Below are 7,725 nucleotides of genomic sequence, written 5' to 3'. Positions count from 1 at the left end.
GTCGGCGGCAGAGTGTTTAGCCCCATCAAGACCAGCGACTGCATCATTTCACTTCCGATGTCTCTCTTTCTCTAATTCTGTCGACGAATAAACCTCCTCCGGTCACTCCCCTTCGCCGACAACTAGCAGGTATGCTTCTTGGTCCTTTTATTCCTCTTAATTTTGTGATTGGTCAAGGATTTTACTCCGGTTTTGAGGTTTTTTGTCTGGTTGTAGCTTTCATCTTTAATTTTGGGGTATTATTTCCAGTTGCAGCCTTCATAGCCTTCATCATCGTCGGCCCTTCACCACCACCGGCCTCTACAGCAAGCTACACTGGTCATTTTAAGGTAAGATCCTGATTTCTCTTTTTTATTATTTTTTTATGTTTTGGGCAAAAAAAATTTTTATGTTACTTGTTTAGGTATGAAAACGAAATTGGGCATGATTTATTTGATTTTGTGTTTAGATGTGTACATATTTAGGCAAAAATGGCAAAAATAGGGAGATTTATGTTTTGTGTTATTTTTTTAGGCATGAAAATGAAATTGGGCATGATTTGTTTGATTTGGTGTTTAAGTGTGTACATATTTTTATAGAATTGGATGTATTATATATGTAACATTCCATTTGAAATTTAATTAAATAAGTAAATAAATAATAAACCCTTAACCCCGAGATGTAAATCATATTATTTTATTGTAACCCTAAATCCTTAATATTTAGCGGGGTGTTGCCCCCTTCAGTCATGCATGGATCGCCGAGCATCGTTGTCGCTGATCTCATGGCCGACGAAGGCATGGTTTGCGAACCCGACGTCATTTTAATCGGGAATGGTCGGGAGCGCGAGACTGTTATTGTTGCTATTGTTGTTTGCTAGATAAGGGTGTTGATCTTCTTCCTCCTTCGCCTTTCTGTTGTGGCGCTGTCGCCGCCGCCGCAGCTCCGAGCGACTGCCCTTTGTGCTCCGGTTGCCGCCTGCCACCCGAAGTGGATGAGATGGGTGTGTGATTTTCGACAGAACTCGTGTTTGTGTGTGTTGTTGCTTCACCATGAAGTGTGTGTGAGGGTGTGTTATTGGCCAGAGAGCTAGGCGGACCAATATAGCAGCCAACCATGGTGGCTGCCGCTATGGTGCTTCCTTTTGCCACAACCAGCCACCGTGAGGGGTGATTTTGTATGTGTTTTGGTGTGTGTGAGCGTATTTTATTAGTATGATATTGTATGGACTTTGCTTGGCCAGGAAACTAAAGAAAAAACCCATCACCACCACCGTAAGGTGGTGGCTGTCATCTCATGCAGCCACCTTGGGTGCTTGTGTGCATTTGTGTATGATTGGATTGTTATTTGGGATACTTTTGACATGTTTTGGGTTAAAATTAAAAACCAACACAATTAAAAATGGTGGTTGCCGCGGTGAACCGCCGTCGACCACCACCGCCCGAGGTGGCAGTGGGTGGTTGATATTGCTATATTTACACATACTTTTAGACAATATTTGAATACATTTTTATACATATTTTGGTTATTTGCATAGAATAATGGTACTTATAATATTAAATTAAATTTTGCAGCCAAAAGAAGTCATTTGAAGAATAAGGACTAAAAGTGACAAAAGAATGAACTTTGGAGGCTTGGAAGACTAAAGAAAAGCAAACCCATGAAAACAGCTGAATCAACGTAGTGGACTTCTCTTACACAACGTGGAATGGAAAAATCTAGAAGATAAGTACACACAAAGTCGAAATCCTTGCCCGATAAGGATTCATTCAAGGCCACGACGCGGTGTCCTAATACACGACTTGGAATTCAATTTCATGATAAGTATATATATATATATATATATATATATATATATATATATATATATATATATATATATATATATATATATATATATATCTTTAACACTTACATGTTTGAGAGGTTGGCTGGAGATTAGAAGTTACAGAAGGTGAATTTCAGAAAGAATTAAGAGAGAATTCAAGCATTAGTATTGGAGAAAAATAGGAAGATCATTACTTTACTTTTGATTTGGTACAATTCATTATGTATTTATTAATTGAAATTGTGTGTTTTATTTTAACTATGAGTAGCTGAATTTAGCTACTTTTGTTAGCTAGATGGAGCTGGAACTCATGGTTTGGTTAGATTAATTTAGACTTTTCTAGTTGGTTAATGTTTTGTGTTTGATTGTTTATACCTAGGATGCTCAATTTGATAGTAGATTGCTTTACTTAATATTCTGTGTAGTTTAGTGACCATTAATCTGCATGAATTTGACTACCTAGTAATTTAGTGAACATTAGATTATTAGAGCTAAGATCAAACAAGTCTTAGATAAGTAATTGAAGTATTGAATTTGGCTGTGCTGGATAACTCATATTATGACCATAATTGTGTTTGTCAAGTCAAACTTACATATCTCCAATCCTATCTAATAATTGATTCTCTGTTAAATTATCTATGATCATGCATAGCTCTACATGAATTAATTTAATATTAGTAAATTTGGAATTGAATTGCTAATAATATTTAAATTGGTAACCAACGAGCATTGTCACAATTAATAGTTAAACCATCGAGGGAAAGTGGATTCAAACTAATAGAAGTGTTTTTATTATTTGATTGAATTGTGTTTGAGAATTTAAGTTTGTCTAACCTTGCAAAATTAGATAAAAACCTTGTTTACTTTTGTTAGAGTTTTAGATTAATTTAATAGTAAGTAGGTTAAATAATTAATTTTGCTCCCTGTGTTCGATACCCGGCTTTTATGCTATAATATTTGCGAGGGGTACACTACGTTGGGTCGAATAGCTAGTAGGAGAGTAGGTAAAATTAGGTGTAGCTATTTGCACGCATCAAGTTTTTGGTGCCGTTGCCGGGGAATGACTTATTTTATTGTTAATTTAATTGCTCTAGGTTAATCGATCATTTTTGTGGGGTAAAACCTGCAAAAAGTTAAGCTCTATATTAGTTTTTGTTTCAGTGTTGTACCTATGACTTGGACCTTAAGTCCACGAGGTGAGTCCAGTCAGTAGGGTATTTTTATTTATATTTTTTTAGTTTTTGTTCAGATTTATGTTTTTATGTTTTGTTTATTTTGCAGTAGTTCATGACCAGAGGTTCCGGCACACCTTTGGTACCACCGTTTGAAGATCCAGAGTCGGCCATTCACAAAAAGACAGATAAGAACATGAGAGAAGACCAACCACCAAAGAGCTCACCTTTTAAAGACCTTAAATTAGTTTTTGGGAAGAAGAAAGGAAAGAACGTGGGTGAGTCCATGGGAGCATACAAGAAGTGAATAAGAGACGATGTTGGTCCCGGTAAGTACAAACCACAATTCTTGTTGCTACAACATTCGAGTTTAATTGACATATTTTTACTGCACTTAAGGATGTACCATTTTCTGGGAAGGATCATGAGCATGCTTAGTAGCATTTAAATGAGATCAATGAGATTGTGGATCATTTCAATGTCCCGAATGTTCCTAGAGAGACAGTTTTATTAAGGATGCTTCCTGTTACTTTTTAGGGAACTGCCAAAGATTAGTTGAAAGCACTTCCACCTGGTGCAATTACTACTTGGGCACTGATGTGTGACCAATTCCTGGAGCAATTCTTCCCACCATCAAAGATATCTAAACTCAAGAAGACAATAGCCAACTTTGAGCAACAACCGGGTGAGTCAGTTTATGAGGCATGGGAGCGTTATAAAGGGTTACTAAGAAACTGCCCTCAAAATGACGGTAACATACAACAGGAAGTGTTTATCTTTTATGACGGAGTGAATGTTATGACGAGGCAAATCCTTGATTCTCAAGGACCACTTACGAAGAAAAATTCGGTTGAAGTAAAGGGGCTGATTGAAGAGTTCTCGAAGCATTCTTGTGAGTACCATAATCCAATACATGATGGAGTTAAAGGAATTGGGGGAGGAAATTTTGAAGACATGGTTGTTGTACTAGCTATGCTTGACACCATGGACAGAAGAATGACCAAGATGGACCAATCAATTCATGTTATTAGAGTTGGTTGTGAAAGATGTAACATGGAAATAAAAAGGTGCAATTTTGCTACTCGAGTGGGGATAAGTATGATGAAAATTGGAGGAAACCAAAGAGGGAGTGTAATCGCCTTAATTATTTTAGAAATTGGTGAAAATCAAGTGTGGGGTCCAAAAAGATTTAGTGGTATATAAATTAAGGTTTTTATATTAAAATAGACATTTGAAGTGTAAAACCTCAATTCCATGTCGTGGGTTAAAAGCCCACTTCGCGGAAAATGAGTTAGCCCGATGATTCTAGGCCCAACATATGATCCCACGATGTGGACTTAAAAAACACCTCGGGGGGGGGGGGGGGTGACTACTTTATACTAAACACTTTGACAATTCCCCATTTGCTTACTCTTTACACGCACGGACGAAGAGCTTAAGCCCCACACCTGATTTTCTGCCATTTTCTTCCTAAATGTCTTGTATCCTTTGTCTCTTAACGACATTTGGTAAGTGTTACATCCACTAATATTATAGTTTTCTTCACATTTTATGCATTTGGTGGTTAGGGTTTCTTTAGAGATGAAATACCCAAAATTGAGTCCATTGGTTGGTTATTTTCGAATGCATGTCTGATATAAGGCCTTGGATTGACAAAATAAACAAACCCCAAGTGAGATTGATGGTTGATTTTGACCATAGTTGGACCGATACAGAATCACGTCACGAACCAGGTCCACAACATGGAAACTGGGCGACTAGTTCCCTGTTTTGCTTTACAATTTGATGTCTTGGTTCTTTTGGTTTGTTTTGTTTGTCGTTGGTCATTTCAGGAAAAATGGATCCTCAAAGGGCAGTTCCTCAAGCACAAGACCCTATTGATGTGGCAAGTATTCACCCGCTATACTGGTTTCCGCAAATCCATTCTCATGCAATGTTGAATAATTATGAGAATCGGTTGGGATGGTTATATAATCGTGAGTTTGCAGTTGCTCCCATTGTGGATTGGGCATGCTTATGCGGGGTTGGTATGATTATAAAGCTGGAAAGATATTGGACAAAAGTGTTTATGGGGGATGGCTTTACATTACGTGTAACGGTAGAGGAATCTATTTTCTCTTCAAGAACCCGTCTATTGGGAATTTTCGATGGAGTTCTTTGCCACCGTGAGTTTTGAGGATAAGACTGTCGATCCCACCTACAACTGGGCACTCGCTATTAGATTGAGAGGCGTGTAACACGAATGTAGCCTTCGGGAATTTGCATGACGCATGGGACTCTATACTGAGGAGGAGACACTCTCACCATTTTTTGTTCTATTCTTGCAGGGATGTGTTCGAGACTTCACCTCCATGATTTTTTATGTCCATTTTTGGAGGACTATATCGAATCATGAGTACAATTCTAGTGATGCATGCGAAGGACAAATTTGGAATCCCGTGTATCATTTTTTGCATCGCCTCATTACCTTCTCGATCAATCATAAAAATCATGGAGATAAAGTGCCTCTTTAAAACTTGTTTCATTTGTGGAGCATAATCACCCCCGGTATTTTTTGTGACATTCTGTATATGCTTGCATGGTTTATGGGTATCCGGTAGTCCCATCACGGGTGGACATCTAGTCACCCAACTTTCCCGTTCTTATAGCATCTTAACTCCTAATTTTATTAGGAATCTCGCGCGCTTTTAGGATAGTGGCTAGACTATCCAAGTTTTAGGTGTCGTACGGGTTGTAGTGAATGTTGGAGGAGTTTATGTGATACCACTAGAGTATGAAGAATAAAAAATAGGGCAACAAGGAGAACAGCCTCGGCCTAGGCGGAGGAATGTGAGACCCCGAGGAGAGAGGGTACAACCACAACAACCACCTCAACCATTTGAGGGTGGTATACCGACCGATCCGTTTCAAAGCCGGGTTGGTTTATATTCTGAAAATCTTTGTGGATGTGTTAACTACAACACCAAATGCTCGATGCTTTATCTATACATTTTAATATGGAGAGACCTCCCATGATACCACCTCATTGCCCGTATATTCCAACATGGGAAGAGTTATGGACAAGACAAGGAGACGGGGCAGGAACTAGTGGAGATTGAGGTGATGAAGATGATTATTAGTTTTTATTTTTATGTTTTTTGAACTTGCTCGTTTATCCTTTTATTTGTTTGAAACTTGTAACCGGATAATGGATGATTATTTTCTTTTCTTCTCTATAACTTGCTTTGTTGCAGATTTCGTGAGTTTTCGTGAGCGAGAAGTTTAGAGTTAGAGATAGAAGTTTTCGAGAGAAGCCATGTCATTTAGAGTTATGAGTCGAGATCCACAATCTTAGATAAGTGTGGGGTTAATCGAGAGAGAAGCGAGTTAGAGAAGAGTCACAAAATATACAGTTAAGAAGGGTCTTAATCTATTAAGACACAAGTTCACATTACACTTATTTGAAGAAGAAATGCTTTCTATGATGCCCAGTTTCCATGATGTGGACACCAAATACACGTCGTGGATTGAGTTTAATTCACGAATTCAGAAAATAGCATTAATCGAAGCCACATCGTGTATTCATACACCACGACATGGAATGCAGAAGTTTCATTTTTCTTCTTTTCTACACCATTCAATGTGGCGTATGCTTTCCCACATTGGTCTATTATAATTTGAATCTTTTTACACTACATTTGTTGAAGATTAAAGTCTCAGATTCATATTTTGTCAGCACATTTACGTATATCACTTGTTAAAGATCCAATTTCCATATTTGAAGAAGTCCAAGTTCAAGATGTTCAAGTTATCCACCTTGTTCAGAATCGATCTCGCCACTACTACCCGAGGGGAGTTTGTTCCCCTTTTTTTTTTTTTTTTCATTTTTATTGCTTTTAATTTATTTTATGAATACAATGAGGGCATTTTATGTAATAAGTGTAGGGATAGGGGTCAAAAAAGTAAATGGCTAGAAAATTTTAAAAAATTAAAAATTTAGAAATGGATTTGAAATAATAATCTAAAATTTGAATCTGGTAATAGTTTAGACTTAAGTTGCTAGTGTTATATGGGATAATCCAATGAGAGCTCAAATGTTTAATTGAGCCAATATATGTTATAGTATATTTCTGGCTTCCCAAGTCTTAGTGAAAAGCATTGAGATATGAAAGGTAATCGGGTAGTTTATATGATATAATATGTTTTGCGGCCTGAACCTGAAAATCTATCCAGGAAAGCTTATGTAGTCATTGTACATAGACTAATACCTTTAACCAATAAAGATTGATGTTAAGCTCCCTTGCTTAAGCACGTAGGATTTAAGTGAAAAAAGTGAGAAATTGAAAGAGAGAGAGAGAGAGAGAGAGAGAGAGAGAGAGACAGACAGACAGACAGAGAGAGAGAGAGAAATTACCGAAAAGTTGAAGAATTTTTGGAGCAATAAAAGTATGAAGATCAAAATATCAAAAATTCTAAAGGATCAAAATATCAAAAATACCAAAAATCACACAAAAAGGTGGTGAATTCAAAGAAAGCAAAGATCAAATACTCATAGAAGTGAAGAATTCCAAGAGCTCCATTTTGGTATGTAAAGCTGTAATTTCTAGATTATGTATGCTTGGGTAGCTTAACCAAAAATACCTTGAGGTTAGGAAAGGTTTTTGCAGATTGATTCAGAGGGTTGCAAAAATGACTATTGTATAAACTAAGGGGTGAAGGTTCATAAGGATTGTGAGTAGCTAGGGTTGGGAAGTTATTAGGAGAATT

General features: G+C 37.3%; 1 non-coding gene across 1 annotated transcript; it reads right to left on the bottom strand.

The window, feature by feature from the left end:
- Nucleotides 1-3,624: 3,624 nt before the first annotated feature.
- Nucleotides 3,625-3,731, bottom strand: LOC111897833 (small nucleolar RNA R71). Its single transcript, XR_002852397.1, has one exon. It is a non-coding gene; the product is annotated as a small nucleolar RNA R71 (small nucleolar RNA).
- Between the last annotated feature and the right edge of the window lie 3,994 nt (nucleotides 3,732-7,725).

This window comes from Lactuca sativa, chromosome 6 (assembly GCF_002870075.4).
Source record: "Lactuca sativa cultivar Salinas chromosome 6, Lsat_Salinas_v11, whole genome shotgun sequence".
Taxonomy (NCBI): Eukaryota; Viridiplantae; Streptophyta; class Magnoliopsida; order Asterales; family Asteraceae; genus Lactuca; species Lactuca sativa.
Note: the sequence above shows the minus strand (reverse complement) of the source record. Positions and strands in the feature narration are given on the sequence as shown.